The sequence below is a fragment of the Rhinatrema bivittatum genome, chromosome 7, assembly GCF_901001135.1.
Source record: "Rhinatrema bivittatum chromosome 7, aRhiBiv1.1, whole genome shotgun sequence".
Taxonomy (NCBI): Eukaryota; Metazoa; Chordata; class Amphibia; order Gymnophiona; family Rhinatrematidae; genus Rhinatrema; species Rhinatrema bivittatum.
This window is the reverse complement of record NC_042621.1, coordinates 105,429,918-105,456,539: the sequence shown is the minus strand read 5'-3', so window position 1 is coordinate 105,456,539 and position 26,622 is coordinate 105,429,918. Positions and strand designations below refer to the sequence as shown.

General features: G+C 44.0%; 1 protein-coding gene across 1 annotated transcript in view; it reads left to right on the top strand.

Moving 5' to 3' along the window:
• The window catches only part of ZNRF1 (zinc and ring finger 1), a 235,969-nt gene extending 209,881 nt beyond the window's left edge, over positions 1–26,088 (top strand). The window contains exon 5 of the mRNA XM_029608873.1: positions 25,123–26,088. The gene's annotated coding sequence lies outside the window, so the exon portion shown is untranslated. The remainder of the gene's footprint in view (positions 1–25,122) is intronic.
• Positions 26,089–26,622: the final 534 nt, after the last annotated feature.

Here is a 26,622-nt window from a genome sequence, read left to right as displayed (position 1 = left end):
TGATTTATTACTCTTTAGATTTGTCAATTTGAAACAAATATCAGTGACTCTGGAAGATGTAATAGGGCAGTTCCTCTCAGTGTCACCTTTAAATATCACTTCTGGCATGGGTATCTCCCTGAATGCAGTGAATGTAGATGGTGTAAAAGGTTCACACACAGCAGCAAAACAAGATAACTGTGTGGAAATGAGGTAAAACCTGTTCACATCTTAAATATTCAGTAAAGAGAGTAACATATTTCAAAATCAATTTAATTGCTAAGAGAATTTTCGTATAATACAATCCATTGACACAGCCATGTTTCGCCGGTGGGGCTGCGTCTGGAGGGACCCACAAACAATATCTTAAACTACTAAAGAGGTTCTGAAGTGGGAAAACCGCTGGGGATCAGCCAGCACGGTGCATGCCTTGGCAGAAGGAACGGCTCTGCCAATGTGAAGCCAATATGTTACTCTCTTTACTGAATATTTAAGGTTTTATCTCGTGGGTATAATAACCCTTACATCTTCCTCAAAGATGGAAGCAAATAATTCATTTAGTCTTTCTGCTATGTGGCCCCATTCTCCCTTAGTGTCCCTCTTACCTCTTGATCTAAAGGTCCAACTGACCTCCTTGCAGGCTTATTGCTTTGAATGTACCTGAGAGAGGTTGTTTTTGCTTCTTTTCAAATTCTTTGCATTCCTTTTCAGTGCTTTGCTTCTAATTTGCCATTGGTTATGCTGTTTCCTGTTTTCTTCATTTTGAACTCCTTTTCCATTTTTTGAAAGATATTTGGTTAGAAAAGCCTCTCACCTTCCCTTTTAACCATGTCTACAGTTGTGTATGGCCTGCCCTCCCCCTTTTTTTTTTTTCTTTTTTTCCATTTATATTTTATTGAAATTTCTTCATCATTTTTACAAAAAAGAAATAAGAATATTGCTTCACAATGAAATAATATATATTCCACAGATATAATTAATACCTTCAAAATACCATGTGAATCACAATATACAGCCCTCTTAAAGGGGATCCTCAATACGTATTTTTAAAGGAAAATTTTCATAATAATATTATGAGTAATTAGGAGTGAGCTTCTATTTTCTAACCAGTATATTCCCCTAATTTAGGAGGGTGGACTACTTTGCTCAACCGCCTTTATCTAAAATAAAAGATTCTAAATGAGGTGGATCCAGAAATACAAACTTATTCCCTTGAAAAGTAATTAAACATTTACACGGGAATTTGAGATAGAAGGTTGCCCCTAAGGATACAACCCTCTGTCTCAAATTCAAAAACTGTTTCCTCCTCAATTGGGTTTCCTTGGAAACATCCGGAAATACCTGTATTTTGTGACCACAATATGTAATTTCCTTATTTTTAAAGTAATTCTGGAGAACCAGATTTTTATCGTTCTCCAGACAAAATGTTACTAACAATGTAGCCCTAGTTTGAATATCATCATTGGATGATTCCAAGAAATCAGTTAAATTAGGACTAACTGGTACCAGTAAATCCATCCCACCTTCAGAACTTGCTACATCCTTTTTTTTTTAACAGGCAAATAGTACATCTTTGATATAAGCAGTTGTTTAGTTATCCCCAATACTTCTATCACATACTTATTAAATAACTCATAAGCTGACAATAGTCTTGTACAGGGAAAATTCAGAAATCTCAAATTTTTCATCCTTATTATATTTTCAAAACCCTCCAGTTTTTTAAAAGTCACTAAAGAGTCTTTCATAAATGTAGTATTTGAAGCTTGCAATGTAGCAATCTGATTATTACTTGACTCTCTTGAATTCTCCAAATGCTCGATCCTCTTATTGTGGTCATCCAGGCTTTTCCTGGTTTCCAAGGCCAAATTAGCCGATTGAGCCATGGAAAGGGAGAGCATCCTTTCCATTTTTGTCACCACCCTCCATACATCCACCAAAGTAATATTATCAGGGGGTTCTGTTCCACCTTCTAATTCAGACAAATTGTCCAAAAAAAACATTTCCCTCTCATTAGTACCAGTAGCCCCTTCCTGCATACTTGGTGGCTGTCCTCTGGGTTCTGGCGATAGAAAAACCAGATTGGGGGTATCAGTTTTCTTACTGTCTCCCTCCTTGCCAGAGGATACATTAGGGGACTGGTCTGTGGCGGGACTGACGGATGCCCCCGAAGAGAAGGAGATATCCGGGATGACTTCCCTAATGGACTGACTTACCCTCCTTATGAGGTGTTGGTCCATTGGGCCGGTAATCTCTCCTCGCGCTGGTGTGGAGGCCGCCATCTTTATCTTCCGTTTTTTTCCCATCCAACTTACAGCCAAAACCTCTCACCTGAGAGGGAAGAAACGCGCCCAGGGGCGCGCCCCTTTGGCGCGCGGCTTCGGCGCGCCAGCGGCTGTGCACCGCTGTCCTCAAGTTTAAGTAGGGCAGCGGCTGATGACGTCAGGTAAGGGGAGGTATGCTCGATGTTCCTCCGTCCAGCGTCCCTCTTAGCCTTTCAGCTTCAAACGCGCTTTCGGTCTCCCGGCGCGTCTCTCCTCAGGATGGCTCCCTGCCCTCCCCCTTTTTAATGTGTGGAATACATCTGATCTGGGTTTCCAAGATGGTGTTTTTAAACGTCTACCCCTGATGTAAACTGTTAACTTTTGCAGCTGCTCCTTTTAGTTTTTCCTATCCATTTTCTTCATTTTATCATCTCCCTTTTGACAGTTAAATGCTATTGCAGTAGATTTTTAGTGTCCTCCCTTCAGTTATGAAGTCCAGTTTGATCATTATCACTATTTAAAACATTTATAAATGGTCTTCTGTAAAGTTTTAGGTGGGATACAAAGAGTAATATTGGTGAAAATTAAAAAGAACAAACTGACAAGACAGTTACCAAGACACAATAAAATCAAACACTTAATCATTGCACCACAGCCTCATTAAATGTCCTCGTAAGTCATGCAAATGCCTGCTGGAAAAGAAATGTCTTCAATGACCTGAAGGTCTTTGTGCAATTTGTCAGACGAAGCTTCTCTGGTAATGAGTTCCATAAAGTCAGCACAGCCACAAAGAAAGCTCTGTTCCTAATTTCAGCCAACCACACCTGATGTATAGCTGGAACATCAAGCACCCCACTTTGCGACAACCATAACGCTCTTGATTATAAATATGTAATATTGCACTTAATCCAAGGAAAGGATTCTAGACTCAACATGCTGTGCATCAGCAAAGCAGTCTTGTATATGATTCACCATGGCACCGGCAGCCCAGTATAACACAAAATAGGAGTGGTATGGTCTCTCGGATTAAGCCCAGAAATAAATTGGGTGGCCAAATTCTGTAAAATCTGTAGTTCTCTTAAAGTAACAGCAACCTTATATACTGTAAGTAGAATTGCAGTAATCAAGCAGTGGCAAAAATATGGCCCGTACAAATGATGCAAAGGCTGAAGGATCCAATGAAGTCCTAAACCCACAAAGAAAATGCATTTTTAAAAATCCAGCTCTAACCACTCCTTTAATATGCTTGTGGAATGAGAGACTTGAATTGCTCATTACACTGAGACTCTTAGCATTAGATAAAACTGGCAACTTGATGTCATTAAGGTGAAGAGAAGAAAGCATTAAATTAATGCTATAATCTTTATAACATAATCTCGGTCTTTGTTAAATTTAGAGCAAGTTTATTGTGAGAGCGCCATTGCTTCACTGCTGAAAGACAGATTGAAATGGAATTAGATGTTTCGGTCCAAGATGGCTGCACAGGAATAAAGAACTGTATATCATCAGCATTCAACCTATATCCCATACCAGAGCCCTGCCAGCAACCTGTAAATTGGTGATAGATAAATATTAAACAGATACTGACAGGGCAGATCCCTGAGGCATACCAGAAATGAGAGGATGCAGGCAGAAACTATTCCCAATCCTTGCCTGATGTGATCTCTCATAAAGAGATGATTGAAACCAGGACAATACAGTACCAGAAATCCTACATTCTTTCAAATGATAGAGACTTTAGGATTTGAAGGTCTAATTTGTCAAACGCTATGGAGATGTGAAGTGAAACAAGTACATACCACTTGCCACCATCAAATATCTAGCTTCAGGACAGGAGAGCAACAGAGTTTCAGTGCTGAGGCATTTCTGGATGCCAAACTGGAATTGACCCAAATCTGGTGTTCATGCATGAAATCCTCCAGTGGTCACAGCACAAAGAATTCAAGAATCTTTGCAGTAAAAAGTAACGAAGAAATAGGGCAGAGGTTTGAGAGTTTAGTGGGTCTAAGTCAGACTTTTTCAATAAAGGTCTAAATAGAAGCCATTTTTAAAGAAATTGGAACAGTCCCCTCATCTAACGATAGATTAATAATATAGTGCGATATGGCCTTCAGAATAGCAATATTGTATGGATTTAAAGGACAAAAAAAATTGATTTATTGAAGATATTACTTGAGTCTCAGCTTTTGCTGTCATTTCACGGTTTGAACCAGGGCTTCATTAAAGCAAATTGGGAAGCAATGTTTGATTTAAAAAAAAAAAATAAATAAAAAAAAAATCCATGTAACATAACTAAACTTGGATAAACCCCTGAATCATCAGAGCAACAAACTGGAGATGTTGTCAGGCTTTGTACCAATCTAAACAGTTCATGAGATTTTTTTCCTGCCTGCTGAAATTGCAGAGATTTTTAAGACATCAATCTTAAGTTTATATTGGGCTAATTGAGTTTTGTAGACTAGAAGAACCTCAGTGGTATGAGAACAATTCTAGTGCCCTCTAATCTACTGAAAGCCCACCTTGCTTCGTGAAGCTCGAGTGAACATTTAACCATTTTAATGCAATACCAGTAGCAGGATTTAAGAGGAGCCATCTTACTGAGAGCTTCATTGAGTTACGGTACCCATTTGTGTGACAGTCACATCTGCAGCTTCAACAACATCCAGTGCATCAGCTGATCCCTCCCTAAAATTTTCAATATGAAGGTGGTTTTGCCTCAGTATTGGCTGTTGTAAAGGCTCTGAAAGAACAGCACCATCAAAGCAAGGATAATAAGTGATCAAAAAATGATCAGACTAAGAAACCCTTTTAACCTCAAATTGAAAAAGAGATGCTATAAAGGCATTTACAAAGGCCAGTCCACTGTGTCTAAGCTTATGGGTTGGCACTTTAATCTGCTGTTTACCTCTTGCACCAGGATTAGATCTAAAATAGCTCCCCCTCTTTGTCTGTTCTTGTACCTGCTGCTCCAAGAAGCAGTCAGTTTTCAACTAGAAGCTTTACCTTCTTAGCATTGCATGATGTGACATTTATCCACTCAATACCAGGGCAATTGAAGTCACCCATTATTATTGTTAGTTTTGTTAGCTTTCCTAATTTCTTTAGCATTTCACTGTCTGTTCATTCTGGTCAGGTGGATGGTAGTACACCCCCACTGCTAGCTATTCTGTTCCCCTTCTCACATTGAATTTCTATCCATATAGATTCTGCAGTGCATTTTGTTGCCTGCAGAACTTTTATCCTGTTTGACTCAATGCTCTTTAACATATTTCCACTCCTCCACCAATTTGATCATATCACTGTGATATTTGTATTCTCATATCTGTGTCCGTTGGTTACCTTCCTTCCACCAAGTCTCTGAAACACCAATTATATCTTCTTCATTCAGTGCTATACATTCTAACTCTCCCATATTATTTAGGATTTTAGCATTTATAAACAGACATTTCAAAGTATGTTTTGTTTGCATTAACAAGCTGCTTATCAGTTGACAGGAGTAATTTGTAATCTTGTCTGCTCTTTACTTAAAGATACCTGGGCCTCGTTAGCATTTATTGCAACCTCTGTTGGGATGTCCTAACTTCCCTCTTAATATCCTTCAAAGACACATTCTGAACCATGTAACTTCTGAGCAACTGTCTGCTTTCCATCATTTTCTCCTTTTTAAAGTTTAGTGCCAGCAGCCTAGTTCCACTCTAAGGTGGAGCCCATCTCTTCGGAAAAGGCCCTCCCTTCCTCAAAGTATTGCCATTTCCTAACAAACCTAAAACATGCTCTTCCTTGTTCCATCATCTGATCCATGCACAGAGACTCCAGAGCTCTGCTTGCTTCTGGGGTCCTTCGTGTGAAATGGGGAGGATTTCTGAGAATGCACTCCGGAAGTTCTGGAGTTCAACTTTCTACCTAAAATCCTAAATTTGGCTTCAAAAACTCCTTCCTGTATCTTCCTATGTCATTGGTACCCACCTGTACCAAGACAGCCAGCACACTACAAAATCCTATTTAAGTGATGCATGAGGTCTGCCACCTTTGCACCATACAGGCAAGTTACCAACTGATCCTCACGTCCACCAACCACCCAACTATCTATATTCCTAATGCTCAAGTCACCAACTACAACAGCCTGACCCTGGGGAGAGATCTTCTGTGTGAAAGGATAATGCATCACCTTGGGGTAGGTCCTAAATACAGGATTATTTCCTGCCACACTAAGGTGATTCTGTCCTTTTTAGGTGACTTTCCCCCTCAGTGGAAGTAGGCTTGTTCTACTATATCCCTAAAAGTCTCATCTATATACATCTATCTTCCTTAGCACCCCCTGGTCTATCACTCTAGCCTCCAAAGGACTAGGAGCTCTTTGTATCGAGGTCACACATAGCCTCCCATCAACCGGTGGATACTCACACATGTGGCATTCTGTGCAAAAGATTGCATGCTCCTCTGTCTGCTGGACTACTGTCTACATCTTCATTTGATTGATTTGTAAATGACAACATTTTTAAGGGAATAGGATTGTTCAAACTAAAATACTTTTAATCTATTGGTTTATTTTATATTAGTGGGCAAGTGATCCTCAAGACGCTACAATTCTACTTGCATCTTCCTGCTTACACGCCTTATTGATTCTAGTTTCTAAATACTTACCTGTTCGTATATCAGATCTGTTGCAAACTTATGGGACGGGAGGTGGTGGTGGTGTAGCACTCGCCTCTTTCTTTTGCTATTGGAAAGAGTGCGTGGACTGTGAAAGCTGAAGCATAGATGGCTCGCAGTGTCTTTTGGAGCCCTCTGTTGGGAGAAGTATGCAAATGAGCCAAATGAGCCTTCTGGAAGGAGTGCAAGGGCCGTGGAAGCTGAAGCCTCGATGGCTTATGGTGTCTTCTGGGGTCCGCTGCTGGGGGAAATATGCAGATGAAATAGAAAATAAAAGGAAGGAAAACAAAGATAGAGGCGCAAAAGTAGAACAGAGGATAAGGAAAATCAGAGGAGGGAGCAAAAACAAAAATCAAACTCAAAAGTTGGAAAAATGTCTTTCCTGAAAGATTCTAGATTGACTAATTGATGAAAAGCATCTTGAAACTCGATTGAAAGCATTATAGTCTACGTGTGTCCCACGCAGAGGATTTGTTTGGTCAAATTTTGGCTTTTTCTAGCAATGTCTGTCACTTCCTGACATATATCCCAGAGAAGTTAAATCTGGTCTGTTGTGGATCAGTGCATGGACGCTTAGAGCCAACAGCTGTGGAGAAAAACTTTTTTTGATTAAATCTTTGTGGAGAGAGAAAATGGCAAACAGCCAAGCAAAACTCTCAAGTGATTTTACTGTTGACATTATAAGATTTACACTTTGTACATTTCCAACCCCTAAACTAGGTTACAGAATTGTCAAAATTTATATGATTGGCCTTTACTATAAACAGTGTAAATGGCTGTATATAAATTCACCCGTGCTCTGCATGTAAATTCATCCTCTCTTTGCGTGCGAATGTTATCTATGGGCCTGAAGTGCCAGCATGACCTTGGTGTTTCTAAACATAACTTCTGTAACCCTGTGGCCCAGTGCCTTTCTGTTAATACAGCATTTCTGTCTAGCAAAAGCAAAGCACAAAACTGAATCATAAATGCTATAGAATACAAGTTAGTAATTATAAAGCTACTCATGGTCAAATAAAAAAACCAAAAAAACCCATAGGAGAACAAGAATGACTTCTTGTGCGACACGTCATGTGTTTCGCTGCCTCTTCATCACTCTTTATTAGAAGTTTTGCCTGCAATAGGGGCTATGAACACCCATATCAGGTCACTGATATTTCTTTGGCCTGAAGACTTAAGAATGTTCCCTAGCTATTGGAAAGTTGCATATTTAGAGATGTGACTAGGTAAAACAATTTTTTCCCAAATATCTTTTTTTTTTTTTGTAATTATATTTATTGAATTTCTGTATAGGAGATATACATATCGTATAAGCCATCAATATTACATATCTGCCAAAATAATACATATCTAGCCGTACAACAGGAAATTTGCTAGGTACAAACAGTGGCTATAACTGTAAAGTAAAAGACAGCAAATTCCCCAAGTAGTACATAACCATCAAAAGCAAGCAACCGGCCTAAAATCCCCAACAGAAACCTTTCTCATTGTTCCCTCCCCCCCCCCCTTGGGGTGTGTATTGGTAGGTCATTTTATCAATAAACAAACATGAGGAATAATGATAGACTGGTCTAATTGATAATTAGTTGATGGGAATGGGTAATGCTGTACCTCCGTGAGCAGGAGTGTGTCTGTTTTTACGGATACATGGATCATAAACAGTAACAGAAATGTGTGTGTGTGTGTACGTGTGATCATGGGTGAACATGAGCTCAAGAACGCCCCTCCCGTCTTATGGACTAAAAGGTTGTAATAAAGAAACTGGTAGACAAAATCTGCCCAACACCTGTTCATTACGTGGAGGTGGACGGGCGCAAGTAAGATAAAAAGGGAGTCCACACCTCTTGGTCCTCTGCCGATGGGGACGTTTGATGGTGTAGGATATAAAGTTCGTGTGTACATAGCCTCAACATCTGTTTATACCACTGGTCTATGTCCAGGGCCTCCCTATCCAACCATTTGATTAGGATAGCTTTTTCCCCGATTACCGCCGCCTTAACAAGAAAGCGTGATAGATTCTTGGATCTAGGTGGTGTCAGCAAATTAGTGGACCCTATCAGCCACAATTGTGGGTCTAAGGGAAGTACCTTCTTCCATAGGGATGGCAAAATCGCTGCACACACCCCCCCCCCCCCCTCCAAAACAGTTGAATGTGAGGACATTCCCAAAACACATGGTAATAAGAGCCCTTTGTATGTCCACATTTCTTACAGTTTGGGGAGTCACTAAGGCCAAATCTAAAAGCCTGTTCAGGCGTAAGGAACCCCTGCCATAAAAATTTAAACTGGGTTTCCTGTAGGCCCTCATTGGTTGTAATTATCTGAGAAAACACTCGTATAAATTCCTGGTAGAAGAGAGAAAATGCTAGCCAGAGACTCCATTTTGTAAAAAGGGCCAACATACGACTATTGTCGTAACATTTAGTCCTCAATTCTACATAGTATCCAGAGATCTTTGGGTGTTTAGGAGCAATTCCTGAAAACAAGTCATTAAATGTACTATTTCTTTGGACATCCTGCCAATGTATGGGATATCATTGCATAAAGTGTCTAATTTGCAAAAAAGCATAAAAATCCTCCTAGGGAGAGAGTATTGAAGATGGAGGTCTGAGAAGGAATATAATACCCCAGTGACAGGATGAAATAATTGAAGATAACAGACCTTTTCCCTGCCATCTTGAAAAGGGAGATAGGCACGTACCCGGGGGGAGAAATGGATTGTTAAATGAGTGACAGGGGTGTAATACCCAGTGGCTGACGGAGCATTCGGCATAAGTTAGCCTATGTGGCTCGGCATGTCCCAACCAGAAGGTGACTCTGTAAATTGGGGGGATCCTGCCTTGCCGACATATATGTAAATGTCCTTTTAAGGAGGGAATCCCATACCAGGCAGTGAAGAGCTGAGTGGGTAAAAAATCAGAGGTATTAAAGACCAATCCCATATGAGGCGCAAATTACACGCTATATTATAAAGCGCTAGATTGGGGCAGCCCAATCCCCCGGAAGACAAGGGTTGAAACATTTGTAAAGGTATTTGAGCTTTGCGACCTCCCCATAAAAAATGCCTGAGATTTATGTAAAAGTTTTACATCCTGAGTAGCCAAACGAATCGGTACCATTTGTAGGACGTATTGCCATTTGGGCAAGATTACCATTTGATACAAGTGAATTCTCCCTTTCGGGGATAATGGCAGGGTGTGTCAGCGCTTCAGTGCTTCCTGGGTGTATTGCAATTTGGGTGCTATATTTAGACGGTAGATAGTATCCAAAGAAGCCGGGATTCTGACCCCTAGGTATTTGAGTTCCTTGGAAGCCCAACGCAGCGGGAAGTCTCCTTCCCAAGTTGGACACTATTCGTAACATCTAGGGCTTCAGATTTATCCCTATTGATTTTTAATCCCGCAAAGACTCCAAAGCTTTCTTGTAGGGACAACAAAGGGGTCAGTGAGGCTCTGGGTCGAGTTAGAAACACCAGAACATCGTCTGCGAATGCCGCCACTTTAAACGAGTGCCCTGCTCTCTCAAACCCGTGGATCTCCTCAGTTGCCTGAATTCTCCGAATGAGGGGGTCAATCGTGAGTATATAAAGGAGAGGAGATAAAGGACATCCCTGGCATACCCCTCGTTGTATTAAGACCTTATCTGAGCATTGCCTATTAATAATGTGTGAAATAGGTGTATCATATAATCAAACATACTGTAGAAAGTCCCCACCAAAACCATATCTATCCAGTACAGAAAACATATATGACCATGATACTCTGTCAAAAGCTTTCTCTGAATCGAAGCCTATGGCCACCGCAGGTACCTCCTGCTGTTGACAAAATCTCATGGCAGTTAACAGTTTCAAAATATGGCTCGTAGCCTTGCGTCCTTTGACAAAGCCTACTTGCTACGGCGAGATCAAGTGGGGTAGGACCAGATTCAGTCGTTCTGCCATTACTCTAACCAAAACTTTTAAATCACTATTCAGTAGGGAGATGGGTCTGTAAGATTCCGTCTTTTCAATGTCTTTCCCGGCTTTGGGGAGGACTATAATATGGGCACTGTTAAAGTCTGTCGGGAAAGAGTTCGTGGCCAGACCAGTAGTGTAAACATTTGTCAGGAGGGTGGCTACGAGGACGTTTAACATCTTGTAGAAATCGTAAGAAAATCCATCCGGCCCCGGGGATTTTCCAGAGGGCATGGTGTTTATAATTTGGGCCACTTCATATGCTTGGATAGCGTGGTTTAAAAATTCCCTCTGAGTCGAGGTGAGACAGGGCAAGGAAATGTCAGAGAAGAATTCTTGTTCACTATCTATAGGGGGATTCGAGTCCGCCTTATACAGAGTATCATAGACACGGAATACTTCACAAATATCAATTATCTTGGTCACCAATTGTTTGTTTTGTACGCATTTGAGCTACCACTGTTCGTGGTCATTGTGCCCAAATTAAATTAGCCAAAGGCTTTCCCACTTTTTTACCGAATTTTAAAAAATTATGTTGAGCCACCTGTAAAGCCTTACGTGCCCTTATATGAAGTGCCATATTCAGTTGATTAAGGGCACTCAGGCTTTCCTATTATCCTCCGATGGGGTGTCAATCATCTTGCGCCTAGTCTGTTTAGTAAGACCATCCAACTGTAATATCTCCCTGGCCCCTGTGTATAATATAATCTCTCCCCCCCCCCCCCCCCCCCCCCCCCGGAGAACTGCTTTAGCGGCCTCCCAGTACAAAATGGGAGTCTCCATGTGTTGTGCAATATGAGACTTGTACTCTAGCCATTCATCTCTTAAAGATTGAAAATCTTTGCCCCTTTAAGGTCCTGGGGGAATCGCCAGGGAGCTTAACCCTGTTTCTAAGACCCAAGGAGAGAGAGAAAGATAGGTGAGTGATCTGAAATCACTTGAGTTTCAATATCCGCCTTGAGGGCCTTAGAAAAACTTCCTCCGCCAGAAGTATGTAGTCCATCCTGGAGAAGGAGCTGTGCAGGTGTGAGTAAAAGGTATAATCCCTTTCTGTTGGATGAAGTATCCTCCACACATCCAAGAGCCATAATTGTGTTGAGAGGGAATCTACTCCTTCTCCCTGAGAACCTCCCCGTGCCTCCCTTGGATTGGATCTATCCAAAGAATTATCAGCCACACAATTTAAGTCTCCAGCTACTAGCAACAGACCTGTGCAATGGGTCAGCAGTACATTCTGAAACTGAGTGAGATACTATTGGTTTACAGTGGGAGTGAGATACTATTGGTTTACAGTGGGAGTGAGATAATATTGGTTTACAGTGGGAGTATAAACAGTGCAGATTGTGACTTGGGTCCCCTGCCACTTCCCTATCGCAAGGGCATACCTGCCCTCCGGGTCAGACATGGATGTCTCCAAAACAGTCAGCGGTTTTACTGATGAGAATCGCTACCCCCGCTTTCCGGTTATGAACCTCTGCAAAGATACATTCACCCACCCAGTCTCTCTTAAGCTTTTCTTTCTCATTTAAGTGAGTTTCCTGCAGGCACGCAATGGCACCCCTTAGTCTCTTTAGGTGAGTTAAGACCTTAAGTTTGATAGGTGAACCCATCCCATGGACATTCCATGACACTAACTTAGGCATAAGAGGTTGAGATTTAAGGTATGCTTGCCAGAAAGAAAACTAAAGAGATTTGAGGAGAGAGGTCCCAGCTGCTCTCCCCTCCTGGTAGGCTGTGCGAGTCTGACATCAAAACCTCGGTGAAGTCCACCCATACATTCATCACCCACAATACCCACACCCCCCCCCAAAACACATACAGCACTCCCAGATTAGAACCGTACACATCCCCAAAAAACCTACCCATCTCCCTCCCCCTCCCCCACCCCCACCCCTACCCTCCTTATCCCCTTAATCATCTGACACAAATGTATATGGCCTGTCCCCTCGCTAAGTAGAGAGGGTCGGTCAGGTCGAGGAGTCACGCTTAAGGGGCGTGCGGGTGCCCTGCTCCCCTTAACACTGTAGGTACTCGTCCAGAGCCACTATTTAGAGTTCTCCTCCGCTGCAGAGTCTGCCATGGAGCATTAGCCAGACCGACCTGGCCATTACAATTACATACAGAGAAGAGTCAGTTGTTGTTTCATGCTGTCCATCCAGCCCCTGAGTTCCTGTATGCCAGGTGGGTTTGAGCTGGGAAACACATAGCGATTAGCCGTTCCTCGCTTTCAAAGTGTATTGTTGTCATTCAAAGTGTTTTTCCCCTTTAGCTGTAACCCAGTGTGGTTGAGCCAGCTGTATCCTGGGACGTATGAAACAACTTTTAACATCAGAGACAAAACAGAACATCAAACTGTCCCCAGTCCTCAGCCATCTTGGTCATGATAATGCTTTAAGTATGCCAGTTAAGGCCCAGGAGATTGAAGAAACCTTAAGGCTGCCTCCGGGTCTGAAAAACTATGCTTCTTGCCATATTTTTAAAGTAGCAGGGTTTTGAAGGGCAAATTTATTTATTTTTCTCAAATAGCTTGGAGCAGACAGGAGAAAACTTTCTGCGCTGTTGCGAGACCAGAACTGAATAGTCCTGAGTGATACGTATTTTTTTGGCCTTGATAGAGCAGCTCTGGGCATTTTCTATACGCTAGCCAGATTCGCTGCTTATCTGCTGAGTTCAGAATTTTGGCGATAGCTATCCTCTGTCTAGTGTCCGAGGGTGTCTGTTCCCCAATCGATGTGCCTTTTCAACTCGCATTTTGCCCCGCATGTCCGGTAGGCCAACCGCCACTGGGAGCCAGTCTTCCAAGAAAGTCCCCAGGCCCTGAAACCGGAGGTTATCTCACCGGAGTCTGTTTTCTATGTCGTCTAGTTTGTCTTGACAGGCCTTTTAAAGCCTCCGCCTGAGCTCCTGCCTGTGTGGTTTGGGCCGCCTCCTGGACCTCCAGCCCCGAGACCCTTCCCTCGAGGAGGTCAAACCGCGGGCCGAGGTCTGCCAGCGCCGATTTTACCTCTGTCAGGTCCTAGGCTATGCCGGCCAGCTTAGCATCCAGGGTTGCGTCCAGGGTCTCTCTCAGGACGTCCACCGTGAGTGGCGCTCCCACGGGTGGCCCGGGCTCGCCGGCTCCCGCTGCCATTTTAGGTTTCGCGGCTTTGCTCTTCTCCTTCTCTCGGTCCTTTTTTCCTTCTCGTGCAGCCATCCGGGGGTGAGGATTTGTTCATGTAATGAACAATCGACATGAACTAAGTCGGCTCAAGGGTTTAAATAGAGGTATTTCGTCAGGTGACTCACGATGCCGGTGGATATGGGGGCAGGGCACCCAGAGCTGAAGGAGAGCACGTCTGCCTCAGCACATCGCCCCACATGACACCCCCCCCCCCCCCCCACCAGATCTCTTCTAAACAGCTTGCTTACTGCACAAAACTACTGGTGCCATGAGAACAAATGTCCCAGACTTGTCCATCAGGAATCTGGTAACCTTGAAGCAGGTGCATTGGGTGTGGTGCAGCAGAGAAGGGATGCACAGAGCATGTGCCGCCTCTTTAATTTCTCTGCCCCTCCCCCCACCCGTTGTAGTGCCCGCATGAGCCATTTCCCGTGTGACTGGAAACAGGGAGCGGACTGTGGACTGCAGCTCTTTCAAAGTTCCTGAGGCTGTGCACATGCTCTGAAAGGCAGTCTGTCAGTAGGGTACCGCTGCCAAACCCTACTGCTTCTCGGAGAATCGTGCTCTGTTGGATCCATGAAGTGACTAAAATAAAGGAATGGGGTACAGAGAGGACCAGGGCTGAAGCTGAGGAGAGGGAGGGCCAATCCAAGAATCAAACTGGCAGAGGCAAGGGACCAGTTCAGGCATCGAGAGGGGGCGAGAACTTGGTGTACAGTACTGCGCCGCCCCCACAGCACCAGTTGGCTAAGGGAACGGAAGCCTGTTCCGGCAGTCAAATCCACTGACTAGGTGTCCTTCCCTTTGTGTTCCTGCTGCAGTCAGCCCCAGAGTCACTCAGCAGGGCTGTCAGGCAGCGAGCAGAGGGATTTGAAGATGGAGAGTGAAAACCCTAAATAAAAACGGTGGTCAGGGTTTGCTTTTTTTTTTTTTTTTGAGACAAATTATTTTTTGCTATATATAGAAATGTTAAGTGCTTTTCCTAGTGCCTGGACTTGGCACGCAGCATGAGAACCCATCTCACGAGGCAGTTGATCAGGTTCACTCTGCTTGTTCCCACAGTAACTCTGAGGACAGCGTAGGACAAGCACTAAATTGGGGAATAACTTGCAAATTAAACGTTGGCTTTTGAGTCTCTTTTCCATCAACAAGACTGAGGTGCCTTTCTGGGCCTGCCTGGTAGCTCGGTGGCATCCGACAGAGCTTAGTGCAGGAAGGTAACATCAAAGCTTCCAGAAGGATTGAGCATGCTCAGTAGCAAGTGTGGCCTAACCCTGTCACACTGTCACCTGAGGTCCAGCTTCACATGTGCAGCCCTTTGGATGTGGTTCTCTTTCACTGCCCCCCCGCCCCCCAACCCTGGGAACGTTTTCTGAAGTCTGGAGCTATTTTTCATGGGGTCTTGCGGTTATTTTCCCATCCTTTTAGCCTCTTTAGGTAGGGTTTTTTTGTTCTTTTCAAAGTTTGGTTTTATACTGGCTGTGGGATGTTAAGTGGCATTAGTCGTTTTTTCCTTTGAGTCATTTGATTTCGCTTTAATGTTTATCCAGTACCCAGAAAAGAGAGAGAGGCCAGCAACTTCAATAAATTCGCTAGAAAAAATAGACTTCGAAAACTGTAATTGCATGCAGCTCCCAAGTTGTCATGATTGCTGCTGAGCCAGTGCAAGGATATTGTAATATTTAAGCTGCTTGAGATGACCATTTGACCAAAGCAGACTCCAAAGTAGACAGACTGGCATCCTAATATAATGCTAGATTTCAGTGCAGTGTCTGGTTTCCAAAGCCTTAGAAATTGTGTGGACCTCAAGGAGTTTGTTCGCTGGCAATCGCCCTGGCTCGAAAGAGGCGTGCAGTGATGCTAGTGTGGCTCCCGCGGAAAAACTGATCTGCAGAGGAGTCCAAAGACGAGTTGGCATATTAAGTTAACATCTGTGCTGATTTTTTTTTTTTTTTAATGGATGAGAGAGTGGATATTAGTTATTAAGGGTGATAACTTGAATACTGTCTGAGCTTTGCCAGGACATCAGTGACATAGGCAAGCGTAGAGGAGGAACAGCAGATCAAGGATCAGGCAAACTCCATGACGAAGCTTCAAAAAGATTTTCAGACTCTTAACTCAAGTGATTAGCGAACTAGCTGAAAAGCTGGCAGATTTACAAAATTGAACTCCATGCAATATTAGGGTGAGAGGAGTCCCTGAAAATGACTACCTGCACTGTTTAGCAGTAGTAAAATCGTATCTGCGAGGTAATTCTGAGCTCTGACAATGTGAGGAATGGCAAGAAGGCTGCAGTCGTTGAGGGCTCAATCACTCCAAACACAACTATCCAGAATAATCTGAGTAACAGTAGTGTGCCTTCATCATTTCCAAGTTAAGGAGGCTGTGATGCAAACAATAAGATCTATGGGCTCTCTGAATTGGAAAGGTATCCTTGTTGAACGTCCTAATAACCTCCCCTACCTTTACAGAGATGCAGAGAACCAAAATCAGTTACTGATGCCCTCAGAGTAGAAGATATACAGCATAAATGGCTCTGTCTTTTTGGTTTGGCTTTCACACTTAGTGGCCAGACCTCATGAATTTGAGCCCTTCAGGAAGTGAATGCTTTTTTGAAAGACATTGGCATTGCTATAGTTCTTGTGATGCTCATTTAGCAGAACAGCTTTTGTGGTGAAGAGCTTTTCAGATGACATTTGACTTCTTTGGGCCATTGCTTCAGGTGATTTTTTTAAATCTGTGAAATGATAGATAAATGTGCAAAGGCGACTTTCCTTAAAGGAAAATTAAGTAAAACTGAAAACTTCTATCTAACTAAAGACTGCAATATAAATGACCTGGATCAGGAAGGTAACCTATTCAGGTAAATATAAATAATGCATATCCTCTGATGAAACAAACAGAGATACTAATACAAATCAGAGGTCATATTAAATCACATTTCACAATTTAATGTTTATTCCATAACACATTTTTACATCTACAATTAATATTGCAGTTGGACCATGTAATCATCATATGCAGGTCATAAAAGTCATGTTTACCAAACACATTTTTAAACATTTCCAGTATACTACCCAAAAATACCCCATTCATACTCAACCCTCATTCACACCTCATACATGCATTACCCTCACTACCCACATATTAAAATATACAAAAATGTACAAAATATACAAAAAATAAACAGTATTGATCTCCAATTTATAAATGGACTGGCCTTTTCCTTATGAATAGATTCACTTCCTCCTAATTTATAAATAGATCGGCTTTTGTCCTTATAAATGAATTCACTCCTACGAGAGCCTCGTTTCGCCTTGTACCCCAAGGCTTCATCAGAGAGATTCACTATGCCGTTCCATTCTCGGATCTCATTCCCATACTAAATTCTTCTTTAATTTCACAACTGTTATCTTCAATACTGTTGTCTTTAATGGCATCTCTAATGCGGTCCAACTCGCAAAAATCCCATAAACTTTTCAGAGATGCAGAGAACGAAATCAGTTACTGATGCCCTCAGAGTAGAAGATGTACAGCATAAATGGCTCTGTCTTTTTGGTTTGGCTTTCACACTTAGTGGCCAGTCCTCATGAATTTGAACCCTTCAGGACATCACCGATTAATTACGGTACTTCCCGATGTAACACGTTACAGCGTCTCTCACTCTGGTCTTATAGCACAAATGCCGAATATAATATCCTCACAATGATTCCATTGATGTTTTATCAGGACACTGACTAGCCAGCCTCGCCACGAAAATAGCCTCTCCAACACTGACATTACAACTCTTCTTTTCCAAATACTTCAAAGTACATCAAAAAGCTAATGAGCGTCCTCAACGCTCACCCGCAAAGATATTTTCTGCGGGGCAGTTGCCTTGCGGTGGTAGAACTCTGCTCTGTCTTCAGAATTCTTCGTTTGTTTCCTTGCAACTTTTTTGCTGCCTTTGCATGGGGTTCCCCCTTAGTCAGTGGGGCAGTGCAGTAAGTTTTACTTTCTTTGCGGTCTGTTCCAGGAGTTTTTTTGCCATCCGTGTCTTCCCTCACTGTCTGCTCATTAGCTCGAGGCATGGACTCCTCCGGTTTCCACGATGCCCCCAGTGCCTGTGGACCATGTCTTTGACTGATCCGCATGAGGTCTGTGTATTCTTTGCCTGGGGGCATCGCATGATGTCCAAAGTTGCCGTTCTTGCGACCAGATGACTCCCAAGGGTCATCGGGCGTGTTTAGATAAAATGGAGAATCTTTTTGGCCCCAAGAAGTTGGGGCCCTCCATGCCGGCGTCTGGCACGTCGACACCGTGAGGTTGAAAGGAACCCATGGGCACTGAACCCTCGGTCTCCACCCCCACTTAGGTTCCCCCTCTGAAGAGAGGTGCTGGAGATTGACCGCTAATTGTGTTCTCCCGTTCCAGGATGTCGTATTCTTCACCCTCCTCTGCACTGGGGAAAGACCAGACCAAGCACCGGAGATTGAGGAAGTACAGTCACCAGTTGCCATCTGGGCACATTGGGCTCTTTGGGACCCTTGGTGCCCCTGGTACTTCCAGGGCCCAGGCCATGGGCAGTTAGCACAGGTCCCCCGCTGAACTCTCCTGGGGACCTCAGTGAGGAGGAAGCCCCATACGACCCGTGGGGGGGATGATACTTCTGAGACCACCTCAGATGTCTCCGAGGATGACCTCTCAGAACAGTCACCCCTGGAGGAATGGCACCGGTCTCCTCCAGCAGACTCTACCTTTGCTGATTTTCGTCTGCACCACGGGGGGTGGGGGAGTTTATTCTGTGTCAGCTCCTCACAGAAGAGAATGCTAGGCACCAAATGCTGGAGGCACTCCAATTTGTGGATGCATCGAAAGAGATGGTAGCTGTTCCCATGCATGAAATCTTTAAGGAGTTGCTCCTACGTATTGGAGGAGTAGCCTAGTGGTTAGAGCAGTGGGCTAGGAACCAGGATACCAGGGTTCAAGTCCTACTGTCCAAATCACTTTACCCTCCATTGCCTCAGGTACGAATTTAGATTGTAAGCCCTCTGGGGATAGGGAAATACCTATGGTACCTGAATGACACTTTCAGCATTGAAGTGCTGAAAGTGTCTACCTCGTTCAGAAGTCCCTTGGGTTTTACTCCTGATATTTTCTGATCTCCAAGAGGGACCTGAGGGCTCTAAATTGTTTTCTCAAATGAGAGAAGTTCAAGATGGTTTCCCTCGGCACTCTGATCCCTCTCTTGCAGGAAGGAGACTGGCTTTGCTCCCTTGATCTCAAGGACGTGTACGTGCACATCAAGATCTCCTACGGTCATTGGAGATATCTTCGCTTCCTGGTGGGCTCCAAGCATTTTCAGTTCAGGGTGCTTCCATTTGGCTTCGCCTCGGCGCCACGTGCTTTCACCAAATGCCTAGCACCTGTAGCAGTGCACCTATGCCATCTAGGGGCGTAGATATTCCCTTACTTAGAAGACTGGCTCATCAAGAGCAGCTCTCAACGGGGAGCGCTTTGGTCTCTGCGCTTAACCGTTCAGGTATTGGAGTCTCTCGGGTTTGTCATCAACTACCTGAATTCCTATCTGACTCTGTCCCTGTGCCTGGGTTTCATCAGTGCCCACCTGAACACGGCGGAGAGCAAGGCCTATCTCCCTCATGACCGAGCACTCACCTTGGAAGACTTGTCAAGCTTGGTGTGTCAGAGCCCATGGGTCACTGCCAGTCCTATGCTCCACCTCCTGAGCCACATGGCTTCCAAGGCCCATGTCACTCCCTTTGCCCACTCCTGTAGGACCTCTCAGTACGGAACAAGATCAGTCTGGGCACCTCCCCGACCCTAGTCATGCAGGATCAGGGAAGGATGCATCATCCAAACCTCAGGGCATTATCTCTGACAGCCTGGATGTTGAAAGGCTAGTCTTGCTGCCCCTGTCTCTGACCATGTCTCCCAGGTTCTGGTTGCCTCCAGAAAGCCTTCGACTAGAAAGTTGTACACCCTGAAGTGGAAGAGGTTTACTATCTTGTGTGAGCAGCATCGGTTGGATCTGTTTACCTGCTCCACCCCAAAGTTCTTGGACTATCTGTTGCACCTGTCATAAGCTGGTTTAAAAATCAATTCGGTCAAAAGTGCATCTTAGTGCCATTGGGGCATATCATCACGGGGTGAATGGTAGCCCATCTCAATGCAACCACTGGTTGGGTGGTTCAAGCTTCAGTTGAAGCCCACTCTGCGCCCTCCGCCTTTGTCCTGGGACTTTAATGTGGTCTTGGCTCACTTCATGAAGGACCGTTTGAAGCTCATGTGCATGTGTGACCTGAAATATCTGACCTAGGTCGTCATCTTGGTTGCAGGCAGGTCAGTGAACTTCAGGCGTTGGTAATGTACCCACCTTCTATAAAGTTATTTCACGATAGGGTGGGTCCCTATACTCACACTAAGTTCTCGCCTAAGGTGGTGTCAGACTTCCATCTGAACCAGTCTGTCGTCCTGCCCACCTTCTTCCTGAGACCTCATTCGCATCCAGGCGAACGGGCCTTGCATACTTTGGATTGTAAGAGAGAGCCCTGGCGTTCTTCCTGGAGAGAACGGCAGGCCATAGACAGTCCACGCAACACTTCATCTCGTTTTGATAAGAACAGAAATAGGAGTTGCTGTGACGAGGCACACTCAGTCTACCCGGCTAACGGATGGCAGCTTCTGCTATGCGTGAGCGGGGTGGCGGCTTGAAGGGCCATGTTAAGGCTCACTCTATCCGGGCCATGGCGACTTCAGTGACTAACTTGCATGAAGTTCCCATGGCGGAGATCTGCAGAGCTGCAAAGTGGAGTTCTCTCCATATGTTCGCAGCTCACTACTGCTTGGACAGAGACTGCCGCCAGGATATTAGCTTCGGCCAGTCTATCCTCTAACAGTTTTAGGGTCTAAATCTAACTCTTCCACCTAGGGCCCTGTTTTTTCGGGTTCAGGCTGTCTTCCTCTCTTACCAACAGCACCTAGGTGGTTGTGCCTGTTGGCATCTGTTTGGTGTCTGATTCGCTCCGTTCAGAAGCAGCTAGGTATTTACCCATATGTGTGGACTACCACCCTGCTTGTCCTAGGAGAAAGCAGAATTGCTTAACTGTAACAGGTGTTCTCCTAGGATAGCAGGATGTTGGTCCTCACAAAACCCGCCTGCCAACCCTGCAGAGTTCGGTTTCCTTTAAATTTATTTTTGTAATTCTCTGTAGTGAGACTGAAGGGGGGAACCCTGCGGGGCCACACAGATAGTGGCATGTTGGGCATGCTCAGTGTGCCAGCCAAAGTACTTTGACAGTATTCCGTGCCGGGCCCCATCTATCACTCCCTGATATGAGGACTAACATCCTGCTGTCCTAGGAGAACACCTGTTACAAGTAAGCAACTCTGCTTTTGTTACAATGCTGATACTAAACAGGGCACTAGTAGTAAAATTTGAGAAATTGAGATTGCTCCGAATGTATACCCTGGCTTAGGAATGAGGTTCATGCCTGGCAAGGAATGTGGAAAATTAAACCCATTTGAAAAAACTGCTCCCATGAGACCTCTGGAGTCTAAGCCAAATCTAAATGGCAAAAAATCAAAGGATGGAAAAGACTGCGGATGAATCCTGATACTGAAATTCCAACACCTGAAGTTTCATAAGTTTTGGCTCTTTTAGCTTGACCTCTTTCTGGTGTAGGTGACTGTTGCCTCCTTCTTTTTTTTTTGATGGCTCTGGGACTGATTCAAGTCTAATTACTGGTGATTCCAGGTTTGTTTTCTTCTGATCTTATTTCTACTGTCTGTGTTAATTTCTTATACAGTTGCTGTTATCATATGTGTTCTGTCTTAAGAGAGCTTCATTCCCCTGTGGGTGTGTGTGCTGGAGGGGTTGCACACAGATTCATGTGGGGGGGGAGAGAGCAAAGGTGAGATTGTGGGGTGTGTGTTGGAGGGTACATCGGAGTTTGGTGGTAAGTTGATTTGATATTTTTTTATTGAGCACCATGGTGTCTCTGAATGAGTAAGGCTTAAATTCATCAGTGAAGCATCAGCTATAGCAATACCAAAGTACTCAGCTTTGAGAACCCTTATGGATAAATTTGGTTTGAAGTAGAGGCAAGTTTAGGTACCTTCAGATCTGACACTAAATAGGTGGCTTGTGAAATTTCTAGAAATCTCGCAGCATTTGAGGCCTTATGTTCTAAACCTGGTAAGCTGAGGGGACTTAGCTCAAAGATTTATACTCTTCCTGCTTGTGGCTGGCAAAGCTAAGCATATAGTAGACTGAGGGAAGGAACTTTAGGAGGGCCCCTGGGATGCATGTTTTTGGAGGACTGCTTAAGAGCTCCTTATCCACTTTAATAGAGAAAAATATAGCTACAAGGTGTTGCTCCGATGGTACTTGATTCCTGTCTAGTTTCATAGGATTTATCCTAAAATAACTGATAAATGTTGGCATCTCTCTGGGAATATGGGCATCTTCTTTCATATTTGGGGTCCAGGAGTTTTGGGGCATCATGTTGGATGTGATGGTGGAGATATTACATCTACAGGTGCCCAGGAATCCTGGGAATTTTCTTCATTATTTCCAACTGATTGGCCAATGAAAGATAAAATTGTTCACCCAAATAGATTTTGCTGCTAGGTGTGAAACAGCTGCCTTTTGGTGAAGGGTTTTCTATTCCTTTCTTACATTTCATAACTAAGCATCTCTAGCATTTGTTCTACATGGCAAAGCTGACTGCACTATAGAGAGGCTAGCTTTCTTCATTTCTGGCTGTTTGAGAACGAATTGTATCATATTGGGCGATGAAAGTTTACTCTTCAGGCTTCATGATAGTCTTCATTTTGGGAAGTCATTGACCTTGTGGGGTGTTGGGTGGGATGGCAGGGGTGGATGTGATGCTACTGGCGTAAAAACGGGAATACATTTTTTTGAACTCTTATTGCTTCGTGACCAGTTTTTGTGTATATCTTGCAGTCTTGACTAATGTGTATTTTTTTAGGTTGGCTCAATAAACGTTAAATTGAAAAATAAAATAAAAATGGACTGAAGTTACATACAGAGAGCATGAGTGTGGCCTGAGAGGCAGCCCTCAGCTCCCTACTGTTACTACATTTACTACTCGGCAGGAAATCTTCCTGCTTCTTTACAGCATAAGATCTGGAAATGCTTCCAACCTCTAGGAGCTCATCCAGTTTGATTAGAGAGCATCAGTGTGCTGGTTAGGGTCTCAGTGGAAATGAGATGCTTGAATTTTGTTTTCCAGACTGCTTGTCTGCTGTACAATTTCCAGCTCAGCTCTACCCAGTTTTCTATATAAAACATGATTTTTAGTTTATTTGTATGTTCTTATCAAGCAACAGTAGAAGGTAACCTGCACTGCAGAATATAACAGTAGGACTGCTCTACTGAGCTTGCATTTTTACCTCTTAGGACATCAGTGACCAGCTTGTTATATAATGTCATGAGAAGGTTGAGATTCTGTTTCCTCTGTGCAGTAAGTAGATAAATGGTATTCTGTCAATAATATGAAGGAGGGTTGCTGTGTTCTGTTTAGGCTTCTGAAGCTTTGGCACCTGCAAGGTTAGTCAAACTGGTTTGGGATCTGTTGGTGTGCACTGCATCTGCCTAGCCCGGGGAAGAGTAATATCTGACCAACCTGGACTCCCACCAACATGATTATGGAAATGTCTTTCATATGTCTTATGTGCAAGATTAATCACCAGCTTTCCTCTTTTTTTTGTGTTGGGGGGGGGGGGAGCAATTTCTTCCTCCTACTCCTCCTGTGTGCTTCAGCTCAGTTAAAATCAGGGCTGGGATCTAGCGCACAAGCCTTCATTCACCCTGGGGATTTTTCCATTATCTTATATCTGCTACCAAATTGAGTCATTTCAGTGATGGCCCTCATCCCTAATGCATAGCCCCCAGCTGTGCATTTGTTGGACATTCATTTCGCGGTGCGTGCATATCTCTAGTATGCGCTTGAACAATGGAAAACGTAGGTACATACTAGATACGTGCGTACCCTGAAACGAATGTGCAATGAATGCACATCTTTACCATGCACCAAGGCTATTTCTGCATTCATGGGCCCTAAATTAGTTTGCTAGGTGTTGGTTTGTGAAGATGGTGGGACTCCATTCCCTCCTTAGCATCTCCAGCTCCAGTTGGCCCAGGAAGCAGAAGGCCTAACTTGGGAGATGAACCCAGTTCCTCCATATAGCAGTGGACAACGCTGAGCCACCAGGCCAGCCTCTCTTCACCATACTTCTGTACACGCTACAGGGAGCACAGGGATCAGTGAAGAAACTGAACACTAACTTACAAAACCCACCATACTTTTCCCCCCAACCCTCTGAGCCTCTGCTCCTGTTCTGTGGAAGCTGTGGGGTCCCGTCCCCCCATGAGCAAGGGAAAAGAGGCCTTCAATAGGGAGAAAAACCACCTAAGTTGGGGTTAGTTTTATAAGCTAATATGTGAAGAGGTAGGTAACTTGTACTATGTTTTTAAGAGCACATTCATGTATGGCGACCACAGGATGTGCTTTGAGAGGAAAGGACATTCTAGAACAATGGGGTGGGGGTTAGACTCGAGTAGAAGCATTTCTCTACAGAAAAGGTGATGGATATAAGCGGTAGGGGCAGAAATAGTATAAGAATTCCAGAAAGCTTGGGACAAGCACAGGAGATGCCTGGAGATGGGATAGCAGTGGTAACACAGGAGATAATCAAGTAGAGGTCTGCAGTGTAGCAGCAGGAAGAAAAAATGGGCAGAAGAGATGGCCCTGGAAGAAGTCGTCGTAGGACGACATATTCTGTGTTCCTGTATCCCAGAGGAGGAGGAGAGGTTGAAGAGTAATGGTTAATAATGATAGGAAGAGATTGAGGGCGCCGCTATTGAAGGTTGTGGAGGGGGCTGTACGGCGTGATTAGAAGAGGGATTCTTTCTCGAGGGCGCCTGCTTTTTGCAGTGTCACGACTTGAAAGATCTCTGTTTTCCGACATTGAAGGCAGCGTGCGTGGAGAGCTGCAGCACCTCTTGGTGGGTCAGTGGCTCTGTTCTGTCACCTCTTGTTGATGCCATTTAACATAACTAATGCTTAGTCCTGTCTGTTTTTTTTCCTCCTGCAGGGGCATCCTGCTTAACTTCCTGCCACTCCCGCCACCCCCAACCCACCCAAGACTCTCTTGGATCCAAGGTTCAATTCATTCCTCCAGAACTTGAATCTGCACCGACAAACATCAAAGTATCTGGACTTTTCGGGTGGGATTTTTCTTTCTTTTTCTTTTTGGTTTTATTTTATGGTGAAAATGACGGGAAACACCTAGGAAGGAGGTGACAAGGATGGTCCTGACATTGGCGTGCCGGGGGTGGCACTGTGGACCCTCCCAATCCTGCCCTTCAAAGTGTGAGGAATGGGGGAAGAAGAGAGAGAGAGAGAACCAGGAAAATAATTCCAAGCCAAAAGGCCTGTTGTGATGAGTGATAGCGCCATGATGTTTAGCTGCTGAACGCTCTGTCCTCATGAAAAAGGAGCAGGACCCCTATCTTAAGGTGCTTGCCCTTAACTGCTGGGTGGCCGGAAAGAAGGCGATGATGTATTTATTTGCTGAAGAAAACGGCAGCAAAGGAGGAATAAAGACTTTCCACGCCACAATGGAGGAGAGACGCGGGGTACACGTAATCCCGCGCATTGCACGTTGTGTCTGGCATTTTGCACTGACCTGAATAATTCTGACTTCTATTTTCTTTTTTTTTTTTTAATGGATGGGAAAGGGAGGATTCTTCTTTTCCATTGAGGACACCAAACTGTGTAAAGAGAAACGGGGGTGGGGGGAGGTGGGGTAGGGGAAGAGTCATTTTGGAAGAAGAGGCGAGCTGAGGCCGGAGGTGGTGCTTCTGGCCGGCCGTGGGAAAGCTGTGTGGGTCTGTCTTTAAAGTGTTTACAGGAACAGTTTTTATGTGGATGCTGTGTTGTGCCGCTGATGTTTACACAGAAGAATTTTTTTTTTTTTTTTTGCTCTGGCTGTTGCAACCTGCTGACTGATAGCCAAATAAACAAGATCTTTCCTTCATCTTTTTCTCTTTCTTCTGGTTACCTCATTCATTCTTTCTTTCATCTGTTGTAATCCTCCTGACCCGCCCCCCCCCCCCCCCCCCGTTTTCTTCTTTAATTTTCTTCTCTTCCTCATGTTTTCCAAATTCTTTTTCTCTTCCATTTTGCTTTCCTCTTCATTCTCATATTGCAGGATTTGCTTTGTTTTATTTCCTTGTGCTTTCTTCTCCTTTATTTTGTATCTTTTCTTTTTTTTTCTCCTCTTTGTTGTCACACATTCTAGTTGCCAAAAACAGACCCTCCAAACTGAGTTCTCCTCCCTGCCAATCCAACTTTGTATGTCTCGCCCCCACCAACTCTTTTTTTTTTTTTTCCCCTTTCTCTCACACCCTTGTGTGTCCTTCCCTTTTCCAGGAAGGATTGTCCTTTGGGTCTGGAATCGCATGTGTCCTGGAAACAGTACCTTTTATTATTTTTTTTTTTTCTTCACATCCTGTCGAACATTTTGTTGGGGGAGAAAAAAAAATTGATTTTAGTGGCCAGGACACATGTTGAGAATATTTTAGCCATTGAA